Source organism: Nyctereutes procyonoides, unplaced genomic scaffold (genome assembly GCF_905146905.1).
Source record: "Nyctereutes procyonoides isolate TBG_1078 unplaced genomic scaffold, NYPRO_anot_genome, whole genome shotgun sequence".
Lineage (NCBI taxonomy): Eukaryota > Metazoa > Chordata > Mammalia > Carnivora > Canidae > Nyctereutes > Nyctereutes procyonoides.
The window spans coordinates 29,507,351-29,522,529 of record NW_026575049.1 but is presented as its reverse complement, the minus strand read 5'-3'; positions in this window follow the sequence as shown (position 1 = coordinate 29,522,529).

Below are 15,179 nucleotides of genomic sequence, written 5' to 3'. Positions count from 1 at the left end.
TGTACAGGGATCAAGGGTGCGGATTCTGGAGCCACACTACTGGGTTTGAACTCTGCTTTGCTATTTGCTAGCTGTGTGGCTTCAAGGGAGTCACTTAACCTCTCTGGGCCTCGTTTCTTGCTCTGCCAACAAAATGGCAATCAGAAGGGCACCTGCCTTACAGGAGGTTGTGAAATTCAAACTCAGTGAAATACCTATGACTAGGCCTGACACGGAGCAAGCACCCGATACGCTGGGGGCACTGGGCTAATACGGAAACAGTGTTCTTGAAAAATACCCTGCCTTTTTCAAACATCTGAGTTGACATGGCTAGACTTTGGACCCAAATGTCTATACTTAGTGAATAACGCCCCTCTTCCTGATGGACGGTGGGCCCGTGAGAGCAGGTGCTGGGTCCCTCTCGTACCAGGTTCATGCTGACAATGTGGACTTTGCCCCACTCCCACCCCCACCCCCACCCCCACCCAGCACGGAAACCCACACAGGGCAGGGCTCTGCAGGGGGGCCCTAATTTCCGTCAGCAGAGGACCACTGGTCCTTGAGACCCTCTCAAGCAGGAAGTTCTCTATAAATACTTGCTGAAGGAGGAAATTCCTACCACTCAGGACCAGGTAGATAATGGATGGAAAAATGCTTTGTAAACTGGAAAGTGCCCAACTTGTGAGGATGTAAACACTTAGGACCTCCTCTCCGAAGGCTTAGGATCTCATTCTACTTATGGCCTAGCTGGGGTGCCTTCGGGGAGCATACCCTGGGTTCCAGAACTTTCCCTCCATCACCTGCCCCTCAGTCAAAATGTAGCCATCCTGAACCCCCACACACACCTTGTCTTAACAGTCACGAAATAGGATCCCACCACTTGCCCCCAGGGACTTTATTTCAACAAAGACCACACAAGCTTGATGTCTCACCCCAAAGAAAGACTCTCTACTCCCATCCCACCCTAGACTGGCTTCTAGTGACATTCCTGCATCCTGTCTTGTAGACTCATCTCACCCCCACTCCCTGCTGTGCAGGGCCCACTCTTCTCAAGTGGCACTTCCTCCAGGAAGGCCTCCCTGCAGAGCCCCACCACATGCCCTAGACACCTCCCTCCAGGCCCTCACCTCATTCTTCCTGGTGGAGCAATATAGGGGGCCCTTGCTCTGGCCCCTGGAAATGAAGTTTATCTATCGATTGATTGATTGATTGAATTAAGTAACTCATCAATTCACTCAATATTTGTTGAGTATCAAAAAAAAAAGAAAAATATTTGTTGAGTATCTTTTCCATATCAGGCACTACAGCTTTTTTTTTTTTTTTTCTTAAATCCTCTCCAAAGAACCTAGCACAGTGGCCAGCACATCAGATGGGAACAATGGCTGAATTTTAGGTAGTGAGGCCAAAACGTGGAGGAGATATTTGGGGGTTTCTTACTGACTCGGCTGATATACATGTTACCAGGTGAAAGGTGGTGGTGCTGTTTTCTGGTTCATAAGGAGGGAGGGAGGAGAGTTGGTGTGAGAGGGAGAGAGAAAAAGGCAGGGGGCCATGCATATGCAAGAATGCTCCTGGAGTCTTGCATGCGCCTGGGGTCCTGCATGCGACTGTGTAAGGGAACGACACTTAAGAGCGTGGAGCACTATGCTGGTTTCTGAAGAAGATATGCAAAGACATGGCAGTATAGACTTGGAGACATTTAGGGAGCAGGGAGTGGCTGGATCATAGGGCACAGGGTAGTGAGGAACAGGAGGAAAAGGCTGGACAGGTGGGCAGGTCCAATTGTAGAAAGCTCTGACATCATGGCCAAGTCCTAATAATTCTCCAAGGCCTGACTCAAAGGCTACCTCCTCCAGGAAGTCCTCTGTGGTAGACTTCCATTGTTTTGTCTTCCTAGGGCCGTCCCCCTTTCTTCCTACTGGGAACTCATCTCATTTGACTAACCCTGCCTTTTGACTACACTGAATGGTTCAGAGAGAGAGCCAAGCTAGACAAACCAGATTCTTCTCTGGGCCTCTCTCTCTGACCCTCTGGGGGACTTTGCTAAGTAAGGTGGATGTGGATCTAGAGCCACAGATGACTCTTGGCCTGAAGAACAAAATCAATTAGAGCCCAGAGAGCCAAGAGATATAGTGAGTTGGAGCCCTGATGAGTCACCTGAGTCACTGGATCCAGCTATGCCTGAAGCCACTCATCCTCTGGACCTCCCAATTGTGTGTGTTCAATCATCTCTTCTTTCAACAAATAGTCAAGGAATGCCTACTGTGGCAGTCTGGGTTCTCCAGAGAGATGGGACCAACTGGAGATATGTATATATATGTGTGGGGAGAGAGAGAGTTTTTTTTTTTTTTTTTTTTTTAAAGAGAGAGAGAGTTCTTGTAGGGAATTGGCTCACACGAATATGGGCTGCGAGGTCCCATGATCTGCAGTTGGCAGGCTGGAGACCCAGGGGGGCTGGTGCTGTGGTTGCATTTGGAGACCCAGAGGCCTGAAGACCAGGAGAACTAATAATGTAAGTCCCAGGGCAGGAGACCAGTGGCCTAGCAAAACAGTCAGGTGGAGAGCAAGTTCCCCCTTCCTCCAGCCGTTTGTGCTACTCAGGCCCTTGACATATTGGGTATGAACCACCCACGTTGGGGAGGGCAATCTGCTTTACTCCTCCTGTGACTTCAAACACTCACATCACCTGGAAACACCCTCGAAGACATACCCGAAGTAATATTTAACCAAATATGGGGGCACCTGGGTGGCTCAGAGGCTTAAGCGTCTACTTTGGCTCAAGTCATGATCTCATGGGTCCTGGGATCAAGCCTCAAGTCTGGCTCCATGCTCAGCAGGGAGTCTGCTTCTCCCTCTCCCTCTGCCCCACCCTCCAAGCTCATGCAGTCTCTCTCTCTTTCAAGTAGATAACCAAATATCTGGGTACCCTGTGGCCCTGTCAAGTTGATACATAAAGTTCACCATCACACCCACTACATGCAAGACATAGTTCTAGGTGATGGAATTACAGTAGTCAAAAAAAAAAAAAAAAAGACAAAAATCCTACCTGGTGGAGCTTACATGGTAGTGGGAAAGGGGGCGTGAGTAGAAAGACAATAAACAAAATAAATGATAAAAATAGCACATTAAATGATGAATGCTAGGAGCAAAGTAAAGCAATAAAGCCAGGAAAAGGCATAAAGAGTGTTGGTTGTATTAAATTTTAAAATTTAAATGTATTCCATAACGATCTGAAGAGGTGAAGGAGAGATCCATGAAAATATCTGGGAGAAAAGTATTCTAATAGAAGGAATGGCAAGTGCAAAGGCCCTGAGGTAGGCGTGTGTTGTGCTTATTCAAAACAGGGTAATAACTGGATGCCCAGGTGGCTCGGCAGTTGAGCGTCTGCCTTTGGCTCAGGGGGTGATCCTGGAGTCCCGGGATAGAGTCCCGCAATGGGCACCCTGCATGGAGCCTGCCTGTGTCTTTGCCTCTCTGTGTCTCTCATGAGTAAATAAATAAAATCTTTTTTTTTTTTAAAAAGGGTGATATAGTTACATTAGCCAAACATTCTGATTTGTGCACAAGGCAGTCTGAGTTGCATTTCTGTCACTTGCAATACAAAGCTTCCTACAGATATCGCTTCCCTGATCACCTCCAAGTAGCAAATGCTTCTCCTTGGGAGCTCATCTGCCATTCAAGCAACGGCTCCTGACAGGACAGTGGTGCCTTGACCATCCTTATGTACCTCAGCCCATTTCAGCTCCTACACCCCTTGTAAGGCTAGGCTCACTGTGTCCAGCTCCAGGCGAGAAAGTGAGGCCCTGACCACCCTGCCCAACCTCTCCAGTCAGCCTGGGGGGCTTTGCCTTGGCTCCTGCTTCTCACAGTCTCCTAATTCTCTCCTCCGAGGCCTGCAAAGCCCTCTGCCCTGAGCCAGGCCTTGCCATCAGCACCCCTTGCTCTGACCTGAGCAGACTGGCACCCCCTGAGCTGAGCCCTTGGAAGTCCAGAAGCCCCTCCCCGGTCCACTGCAGCCCCTAGACAAGACAGGGGCCCTTGCACTTCATCCTGGCTCCCCACACATCTGGAAGTTTGTGCTCCCTGGAGGCAGTCCTGCCAGGACCGACATCCCACGCGCCCTGCTGTGCCTCCTCTGGTTCCTGGGGGCCGATCCTCCTCTGGGCTGACTTTCCACCGTCCGCTCCCCCGGGTCCAGAGCCCCGCTGTGGGCCTGGGCAGTCTAGATTCTACATATGGAAGGTACTTCAATTTGGAGCTGGAAATGCAGTAATTCAGTGCAGATTTTGGCTTCTCAACTCAGCTGTGAGCTTCTTGGGGTGGGAGCCACGGTTGAGGCTTTAATTCGACCTTCCTTAACCCCTGGGGGCCTTCCTGGCCCGATCAGTGCTCTGAGGTGGCGTGGTGGGTTCCGTGGCTGCCCTAACAAATGACCACAACTTAGTGGCTTAGAACAGCAGGAACGTACCCTCTCCTGGTTCTGGAGACCTCGAGTCTGAGATCGAGGCGTCGGCAGGCTGCTTCCTCCTGGGGACTCTGAGGGAGTCTGTTCCCTGCCTCTGTCCCAGCTGCCAGCGGCTGCCAGCCACCCTCGGTGTGTGGCTGCATCACCCCCATCTTTGCCTGGCTCTTCATGCGGCCTTCTCCTTGTGTCTCTGCGCCTTCCCCTGTTCTTTTAAGGACACTGTCATTGGGCTCAGGGCCCACCTTAAATCCAGTAGGATCTCGTCTGGAGATCCTTCACTTAATGACATTGGCAAAGATCCTATTTCCAAATAAAGTCACATTCACAGGTACCAACCAGGTTTTAGGACTCTTTGGGGTCACGAGTCCACGCAGATGGAGAAACACAGGCGCAGAGGCAGAGGGGTTTGCTTGGGATCCCACAGTCCATCAGGGCAGCCAAGGGACTGCCTGTTCTGACGCTGGGCCAGAGTTCTGACCAAGCCCACATTCTGTACCGGGTTCTTAAGATTCTCTGGGAAAGTCTTCAGTGAAAAACCATCTGGAGACTGTCTGGGCTTCGGGGGAGCCTGCCCTTTCCTGTGCAGAATGGCCTAGAATATGATCGTGGGAGGGAATTTCCTTTCCTGGTTGGCTCTGTGCCTGGGCCTGGGCTGGCTGACAGGCCCTGTCCCAGAGAAGAGTCCACAGCAGGCCTGCGTGCTGGGGTCCTTGCTCCCATCCCCTTCTCTGCGGAGGCCAGAGATGACTCTGGTCACAGTGCGGGGGCGGTGAAGGGGGTGAGGCAAGCAGAATGAGCTCCCCCTTTCTTTCCAGGAGATGACTCCAGCTCTCATTGGGAAGAGCCAGGGAACCTTGTATAGGATTTTTTAAAAGATTTTATTTATTTATTCATGAGAGACACAGAGAGAGGCAGAGACACAGGCAGAGGGAGAAGCAGGGTCCCTGAGGGGAGCCTAATAGGGGACTCGATCCCAGGACCCCGGGATCACAACCTGAAATGAAGGCAGACACTCAACCACTGAGCCACCCAGGTGCCTCCTGTATAGAATTTAAACTGATGATTCCGATGCTAAACCCTCAGCCCTTCCAGGCTGCAGAGCCTGATGATCAGGATTCTGGCCTCAGAGCCCAGGCGTCCTCCCTGGGGCCCCAGCTCTGCCGTTGGCTGAACGTGTGACCTTGGGCACATCACAGACTTCTCGGAGTCTCTGTGTTCTCATTGGTAAGGCAGGGACAATAGTAGGCTGACCCTATGCAGTTATGAAAAGGATTAACCTAAACACAGAAAACCATCATCACAGAGCCCGTAGTTAGGGGAGGAGAGGCTGCTACTGTCATCGTGCATGAACCGCGGGTGCCATGGACCCTGAGCTCAGGCGACAGGTAGAGTCAAATGTCAGCTGGGATCCCATTAATATGACTTCTAGCTCCCAGCTCTTCCTTGCTGGAAGATTCTCTCCTCTTCCCAGGCATCACACTAGTCCTAGGGGTTTGCTCTTCTGTGAAAATCACGATTTGGATCCACCTCTAGCGAATGGCTACGGGCTGTTTGAGCCTGGTTTTAAGAACTTCTAAGAGAAAGAGGTGGACAGGGCCGTGAGGAGTCTGATGTCAGACACGTTCAGGGCTGGTCGGGACCTGTGAGACAAAAGAGGTCTTTTCTGGCCTTAATAAAAGAGCCTAACATTGGTCCCTAATACCTGTGGCCAACACAGAATCCTGTGGTCCCACCTTTTCTCCTAATGCAGGACCCGCATCCCAGGGCGGCCTGAGCACAGGGCAGCAGGCCAGATCTGGGGGCCGAGCTGCCGGCGGTAGGATGGGGGGGTGGGGGGTGGGAGCTGGTCTCCTTATGGGCGTCAGACCCTCGGTGCTGGTCATGCTCATGGGGCCTGCTCCTCTCTCCCGGAAGACCTCGGGGCCCCTCTGCAAATCTGCCCACCCCCTGGCCAGGGGCCCTTGTGCTCTGCGGAGCCCAGGATGAGACGTGAGCTTGTTCTGAATCAAGCCAAACACTTGCTTCCTTTCCCATGGAATTTCAGAATCTAGAACAAGAATCTAGAACCTGAAATGCAGAGCGGTGTGGGACATCCTGGCAGCCGTGGGCCTCACTCTGCCGGCGCTTCCCGAGAACTGCAGCGGAGCTCCAGACCCATAGACAGGAAGAGCGAGCAGCAGCATCCTTACTGGTGGGGTCACGGGGACCTGGGGGGTCACGGGGACTGGGGGATAGGGGTGGGGTGGTCTTGATGCACAACAGGGCACAGCGGCAGAAATTAAACCCCATCACCCATCCTTTCCTTCTGGCCCCTCCCAGCTCCACATCTCCGTCACCAGATCCCACGAGCCTCAAAATGTGCTTCTTCCAGGGACTGAGTCTAGTCCTGTGCCTGGGCCTACTCCAGCCTCTCCAGAGTTCTGTGAAGAACGTTTCTACATCTCACCAGATCGGAGCCACATGTACTGTGAGCTGTAGGGTTTTGGTTATGTTAGGCCAACAAAGGTTCACAGTACCGGAGCTAATGGCTAAAGAGGAAACATGACAAAGGTGCAGGCCCTGTCCTGTGTCCCCTAGTGGTGGGTGTAAACATGGACCCACTGAAAAGCCACGGCAGGAGGCTCCTGTCTGAATCTGGGCCCCAGGTGAGAGTGTGCCCTCCCCTTGACGAGGCCTGCATCACGGGAGGACCAGGGAGAGACCAACCTACATTTTGTGTGGATGGCCTTCTTGGGTGCAAGTGGGGGTCTGGAAAGATCCAAGGTGTTGGGGATCCAAAGCCATAGTCAAGTACACAAAATAATCAAGATTTCTCAATTCCTAGGATCTCAGAAGCATGGAATGTTAGGTTCTAAGGATCACAGCCCAAAAAAGAACCCTAGCTCATCCGTGGGATGTCCTCATTTTACAGATGTGGGCAGGAATCTGGCAGTTTCAGGGGCAGCCCACCACATTTCATACTCATTCCTGAAGTACGGGCTCCTCCCTGTGGAAGACACTGCCTGTGAGGTCACAGGGGACCCCTGACCCCTCAAGGCCCAATCCCCCTGGCCAGGCTGCGAGGGCCAATTTGCCCACCCATGCAGGGGAAGAGGCATGCCCACAGCCACTGCAGGAAGCCAGCAGACCTAGGATGACTGGCCTCCAGCCAGGCCCTGGCAGCCTCCAGGTTTTTACACTGGGCCATTGCAGAGCTTCCTGGAGCCACCCTCAACAGTTCCTTGGATATGTAAATAAAGCCTCTGGGTGAGATGTCACCACCTCTGACAGAGCAGGAAGGCAAGTTTTGATGCCAGAGGCACTGCCCCTCTGTAAGCAACTTGGAAAGACTGTCCACTGGCTGTCTTCTCCAGAAGCCCAAGTCTGGAGAGGTTAGCAGACGTCTGAGATGGTTGGTTCTGTTGGAGCACAAGTTGGGGCTCAGTCAGGGATCTGCAGACCCACACACAGGATGCCCACATCCCACCCGCCACCATCTTGGGGGATGAACTGCTTGGCAAACTGACACTTCGCAAAATGCTGTCCAGGCGGTCCCTGGGTCAAATTAGTAGCAGCCCCTCCTTGGCACCTGACCCCTTCATAGAGAACAATCATCAGTTGACTCGGCCAGAAGAGCACCCCCATTGTTTGGTCTTATTTCTTTCCCCCTCCAATCTCACTGTTCCAGTGAGGACTTCCAGAAACAGAACATTGCTTTTGCTATGGGATAAGGGATGTGACCTCGTCTGGGGAATCAGAGAACCTCATTCTCCTGGCCACAAGGGACCAGGGGGATGTAGAACACAAGGAATCTTCTTATTGGATCTGGAGGAGAAACACTCTAACATCTACAGTCCTGGAACCAGAAGGACATCAGTTGGCTTGAGGCTAGGTTCTCTCTGTATACTGGGGCTGAGTGGGGCTGGTGCCCCCCAAAAGAAACCCAGAACTGGAGAAAGAGAGAAAGAGAGAGAGACCTATGACCATGATGAGGGCCCTAATCTCAGGACCTAAAGGTCCAGGAGTGGCCTGAAACCTGTAAATCTCCCTTTGGTTCCATGAGCTAGATCAGTAGCTCTCAAACACTCCACCTGTGACCCATTTCACGTCGCAATCCAGAGCACACACATACACACAACACACAGAAGCACATGATGAAACACATATAATTTTCATGAAATAATACTCATATCTTTATTACGTATGTTACATTCTTTTTTAAGATTTTATTTATTTCTTTGAGAGAGAGACAGAGTGCGAGCACAAGCAGGGGCAGGGACAGAAGGAGAGGGAGAAGCAGACTCCCCCCTGAGCAGGGAGCCTGACATGGGGCTCGAGCCCAGGACCCTGAGATCATGACCTGAACCACAGTCAGTGCTTAACTGACTGAGCCACCCACGTGCCCCTGTATGATTCATTCTGATACGTTCCATCTATTTCATGCCATTTGCTTTTCCTATCAACTGAGACCCACTAAACTGTTTTCACGACACACCATAGGGTTGTGATCCATGCAGTAGAAAAACCATCAATAGTCTTGCAACAAATCCATGTTCTTGCCAATATTAGTTCAAGTTGGGTTTGCCACTTTGCAACCCAAGAAAACGCTGCTTAAATTTACCTTAAATGTCTTTGCCCCCCCATTCCAGCCCAGTCCACCCCCATGCCTGGCCAGGCCACCTCGAGGAATGCAATCTTTAGCCTCGCTCATATATTGATCCGTAGTTGTGCCCTGGGGGCTTCAGGGACGTGCTTTAGTGGCAGGAGAACAGGGACCTAGGCAGACCTCGGGTCTAACACCAACCCTGGCACTTCATGGTGTTAGACACTATACCCTTGGGTAAGGCGCCCAGACGCTCAAGCATCGGTCTTGGCAGCTGTAAATTGGGCTTGTATTCCCTGCCTCTCAGACAGACCATGTGGTTAGAATGAGTTCGTGTGTGAAGCTCTCTGTGACATCGTGATTTATAATAAGAAATTTTGGGGCGCCTGGATGGCTCAGTCAGTTAAGCATCAGACTCTTGGTTTCAGCTCAGGTCATGATCTCAGGGTTGTTAGATCGAGCCCTCCATCAGGCTCCACACTCAACATGGAGTCTCCTTGAGATTCTCTTTCTCTTTCCCTCTCCCCCTCCCTCGCTCTCTTAAATAAATAAATAAATAAATAAATAAATAAATAAATAAATAAATAAATCTCTCTTAAAAAAAGAAAGATATTTTTGGTCTTCAAGCCCATTCTGGGCACAGAGCTCCTAAAACACTTGGAATTTCCAAAGTGACAAGTGTGATGAAGGTGACTTTGTCTAAGTTAATAAGGTGATTTTTCGAATGCCCCAGCATCATCTGAAAATAGAGGCTGGTTGCCAGTGGAGCCAACTATGTGATTAGAGGGTTGGAACTTACAGTGTCCTGCCCACTTAGGGGCGGAGGATGGAAATGAGATTGGAGTTTGACCACCCATGGCCGATGATTTAATCCATCACACCTATGAAATGAAGTCTCCATAAAAGCCCAAAGAAGCCAGGGTTCAGAGAGCATCCAGGTGAGTGGCCACGTGGAGCAGTGGGCACAGTGATGCTCCTGGAGACGGCATGGCAGCTCCATGCCCTTGCCCCAGACTTGGCCCTGTGTCAGTCTTCCATTGGGCTGTTCCTGACTTACTTCCTTTTGCAATAAACCGGAGTTCTAGTTCTGTGAGCCACTGCAGCACATTAATTGAACCCAAGGAGGAGGTCGTAGGGATCTCTGATCTATAGCCCCTAGATCAGAAGCACAGGCGACAACCTGGACTTGAAGTCGCATCTGCAGGGGGGGGCGGGGAGCAGGGACACACTTGCAGGATAGGGCCCCTGACCTATGGGATCTGATGCCATCTCTGGGGAGATGTGTTGGAACTGAATTAAGTTGTCATAGTCACTTATCTGGTGACAGAGACCTTTGCTTGCTGGGGAAACGTGCTCGTCGGAAGCTGGTGCAGAATTGTACGCTCCCCGCACAGGGCTCTGATGCAATGTTCTGCACTTGGCGGTTCCCATCCCTCCAACCCCACAATCACAGAAATCTGGATTTTCCATGCAGGGTAGGAGAAGGAAGGGGAGCGTGCCCTCCAGAGTCTCTCAAATATCCTATAAAAGGTAAATTGAGTCCTGTGTGTGTATAAAGCTGTAACAGTGACACGCGTACCTGATGATGGTCTTGCCACAGCCAAGATGAACTCATCGGACCCTTGCAGGAGCCCAGGAAACGGTTCTGGCAGATTATGAGGACCAGCAGCCAGGACAGGGTTCAGCGCCCTCTCCCCTGTGACCGCTGCCTCTCTGCTCCCCTCCAGACTTGGCCCCAGGAATTCCGGGGCTGATTGCAGCCAAAGCTGTGGGGGCAGGGGTGGAAATTTCACTACATTTGGCAAATTGCGCTCCCCAGGCACGGGGGGGGGGGGGGGGGGGGGAGGGAAGAGATTCCTGGAAGCCAAGAATTTCGGGGTCAGAGTATTCCTTAAGGCTCCTTCTCCCCGATGCATGACTGTCACCCCCTGAGCACATGGCTGCCCAAGGATCACAAGATGCCTTTTGGGCTGTGAGCACTGGAGCAGTGGTGTGGGGTTTTTATAACAGTGGCCCTAAAGTGTCCCGCCCTGAGGGGCCCAGCTGCCTCGGGGTTGGAGGAGCCGGTCAGCAGCCTGGCTGTTCTTCTATGTGCAATCCCAGGGGCCTCCCTGGCAGCTCTGGGAGGGAAGCAAGAGAGCCTGTCTGCAGCTCAGGCCCAGGTCTGACAAGGGACCTCGGAGCAAAGAACAGCAAGTTCTAGGAGAGCTACACAAAATCTGCCGTGGTTGTCACTGCTGAGTGCACTGTTTGGTGGCAATAATTGTCGGCATTGTCCTGCGGCCATCACCCCGCTCCCTACAACATCTACCCCACAAAGCTTTTCATCTTGCAAAGTCGAAAGAAACTGTGTCCCCACTAAACACTAACTTCCAGGGCACCTGGGTGGCTCAGCTGGTTAAGCATCTGCCTTCAGCTCAGGCCATGATCCCAAGGTCCTGGGATCGAGCCCCGCATCGGGCTCGCCGCTCAATGGGGAGCCTGCTTCTCCCTCTCCCTCTGCCTGCCGCTCCCTCCGCTTGTGCTCTCTCCCTCTCTCTCTCTCAAATACACAAATAAATCTTGAAAATATACCACTCACTTCCTATTCCCTCCTTCCCCCAGCCTGACAACCACCGTCCCACTCTGTGCGAATCTGACTCCTGTGAGTACCTCATAGAAGTGGAATCAGAGTGTTGGTCCTTTTGGGGCTGACTTAGTTCACTGGGCAGAGTGTTTCCAAGGTTATTCCATGTGGCAGCACACTTCAGAGTTTTCCACCTTTTTAAGGTCAAATAATAGTCCATCCTACATATTGAATATATCATGCATTGAATAACAATATTCCAGTGTGTGTATCTATCTCATTTTGTTTACCATGGATGCTGGGTGGCTTCCACCTCCTGGATATTGAGAATAAATATCTGTGAACACGGGTACGCAAATATCTCTGAGATCATGCTTCCAGTTCTTTTAGGTATATAACCAGACGTGGATTTGCTGGATTCCATGGTAATTTTATTTTTAGTTGTTCAGGAACCTCCACGTGGTTTTCCATACTGGCTCCACCATGTTGCATTCCCACCAGCAATGTGCAAAGGTTCCAATTTCTCCACATCCTTGCCAACACTTATTTTCTGAAAAAATTCTTAATGATGTTATTTATGTATTTGAGAGAGAAAGAGAGAGCGAGAGAGAGAAACTCGAGCAAGGGGTAAGGGGCAGAGGGAGAAGGAGAAGCAGACTCCCCGCTGAGCAGGATGTCTGATGCGGGGCTCGATCCCAGGACCCCGAGATCATGACCTGAGCTGAAGGAAGTTGCTTAATCTATTGAGCCACCAGGTGCCCCCTGACATCTGAACAGGTGTGAAAGGGGGGAGGGCCTTGCGGTGAGGGGGAGCCCGGCTGTCCCCCTGCTCATCTGCGGGAACTGAGATGCCAGTGACTCCTGCAGGGACAGGGTGGATTGCTGTCCTGAGGATCCCATATGAGCAGCAGCCCGTGTGCCATTTCTCCCAATACCCACAATACGGAGCCCAGAAACTAGCAGGTGGAGAGGAAGCGGCACCTCTTGCAGCTCTACTGCATGGCCCAAAATGTCGCTTCCTGTCGCCTGACTTGAGGTGCTACTTATCCAGAATGTTGGTATTTTTCCAGAAGGGGAATACTTCCACCAGTTCACCTAATAATTATGAAATTCAAGCTGGAAGTGTGAGCTGGCCGTTTGAAACACACACAGCTTTAGTGAGCTATGATTCGCATACCATACATTCCACCCATCAAACGGACAGATCAGTGGTTTTCAGTACATTCCTCGAGTTGGGCAATCCAGGCTGTCTCCAGGACATTTTCATCACCTCCAAAACAAACCCCGCAGCCGTTAGCAATCACTCCCCACTCCTCCCTCCCCCGGCTCCTGGCGGCACCATTCTACTTTCTGTGTCTATACATATACCCGCTCTGGAAGTGTCACATGCGTGGAACCGTACTACACATGGTCCTTGTGACTGGCATCTCTCAGCGTAGTTTCAAGGCTCATCCATGTTGTAACACATTCCAGTACTTTATTCTTTTTTATTGCCAAATAATATTCCATTGTATGGATGGACCACATTTTATTTTATTTTTTTTAAGATTTTCTTTATTCATGAGAGACAGAGAGAGAGAAGCAGAGACACAGGCAGAGGGAGAAGCAGGCTCCCTGCGAAGAGCCCAATGCGGGACTCGATCCCAGGACCCCGGGATCACACCCTGAGCCAAAGGCAGACGCTCAACCACTGAGCCACCCAAGGTCCCTGGACCACATTTTATGTAGCCATTCACCAGTTGATGGACATTGGGTTGTTTGCCCTATTTGGCTATTTATGAATAATGCCACTGTGAGCATTCATGCCCAAGTTTGGGATACACATTTTCACTTCTCTTGGGTATATACCTGGGATTGAAATTGTGGTATTATATGGGAATTCCATGCTTACCCTTTTTTTTTCCCCACCCAGCAAAAGGATGTATTTACTTAACAAAATCCTAACCTGCTTGGGCCCAAATTCATTTTTCTGACTTTTCAAAAATTGAAGTAAAACACACAGAATTAGCTTTTTTTAAGTGAATAATTCAGTGTTTAGTACAGTTGGATGTATGACCACCACTTCTCCCTAGTTCCAGAATGGTTTCATCACCCCAAAAAGAAATCCCATACCCATCAAGTAGTTACTCCCTGAGCCCTCTCCCTCCAGTCCCTGGCAGCCACCACCCTGCTTTTCATCTCTATAAATTTACCTATTTTAGATACTTCATGTAAATGGAATCATCCAACATGTGGCCTTCTTTTTTGGTTAAAGGTTTTATTTATTTGAGAGAGAGAGCACGAGAAGGAGGAGGGAGAGGGAGAAGCAGACTCCCCACAGAGCAAGGAGCCAGATGTGGGGCTTGCTGTAGGGCTCAATCCCAGGACCCTGGAATCATGACCAGAACGGAAGGCAGACACTTAACCTACTGAGCCACCCGGTGCCCCAAATATGTGATCTTTTGTGCTTAGCTTCTTTCATTTAGCAGAAGCCTTTGGGGTTCATTTTCACTGTGGCATGTGTTGGTACTTTATTTATTGTTATGGTGAATAAAATTCCATCAAATGTATATGCCATGATGTATGTATCTACTCATCCACTGATAGTATATTTATCTTTTGGGGGGACTTCTAGACTGTCAGGGGGATGGTTGTTGATAAAGATGGTTGGTCATGTTCATAAAAGGGAAGTCGTAGTATTGCCAACATGCACTGGATGCAGTGGAGGGGATCTGTGTCTGCTTGACCTACCATGGCCAGGGGAAAAGGCCGCTAGAAGGCTACCCCCACCTGATTCTGGAAGATGTGAAGGTTAGAGTCTGCCCTTCGGAAAGGACTCCAACCTGATTAGGAGCTGGCCGAAGGCAAGGGGATAAAGAGGAAAGTCACAAATACCCGCCATGACCTTGAGCTAATTCTTGTGAAGCCCTTGGAACCGTACCTGGCATGTGGCAAGCACTCAGTAAATTCTAGCTATGATGATTACTGCCATGAGATTACTAATATTTTTGAAGCTGGCAATAATATCAGTAATTCCAGTTTCATAAAAAGATTATAACCAAAGGATTGTAACTGCCTGCTTGCTGTGTCAGCATGATTTTTCAGAATTTTCCTTCCCTTTCCTCCTTATTGCCTTTATTAACTACTGGGGGTGGTTAAATTTACCACTGAGGTCACAGATCTGAGAATGTCAGTAAGGGTTGTCGGGATGCCTGGGTGGCTCAGTGGTTGAGCATCTTCCCTTAGCTCAGGGCGTGATCCCAGCGTCCTGGGATCGAGTCCCACATCCGGCTCCCCACAGAGACCCTGCTTCTCCCTCTGCCTACGTCTCTGCATCTCTCTGTGTGTCTCTCATGAATAAATAGATAAAATCTTCTTAAAAAAATAAATAAGGGCTGTGACAGAATGAGAGAGGACCAGACCCCTGCCTTCAGAGCCTGGTAGCTCCATTGGGTAGATCCGCTGCCTTGCAGATACCACCTCTGGGTGTGATTTGGTGTGTGACCTTTGGGGAGGAGTAGAGACATCCAGTGCTTTATCTGGGTTGTTGCATCTCCTAAGGAAGGTCGTCTTTAGTCCTATACCTGGAAGGAGGATGTGGGGGTGGG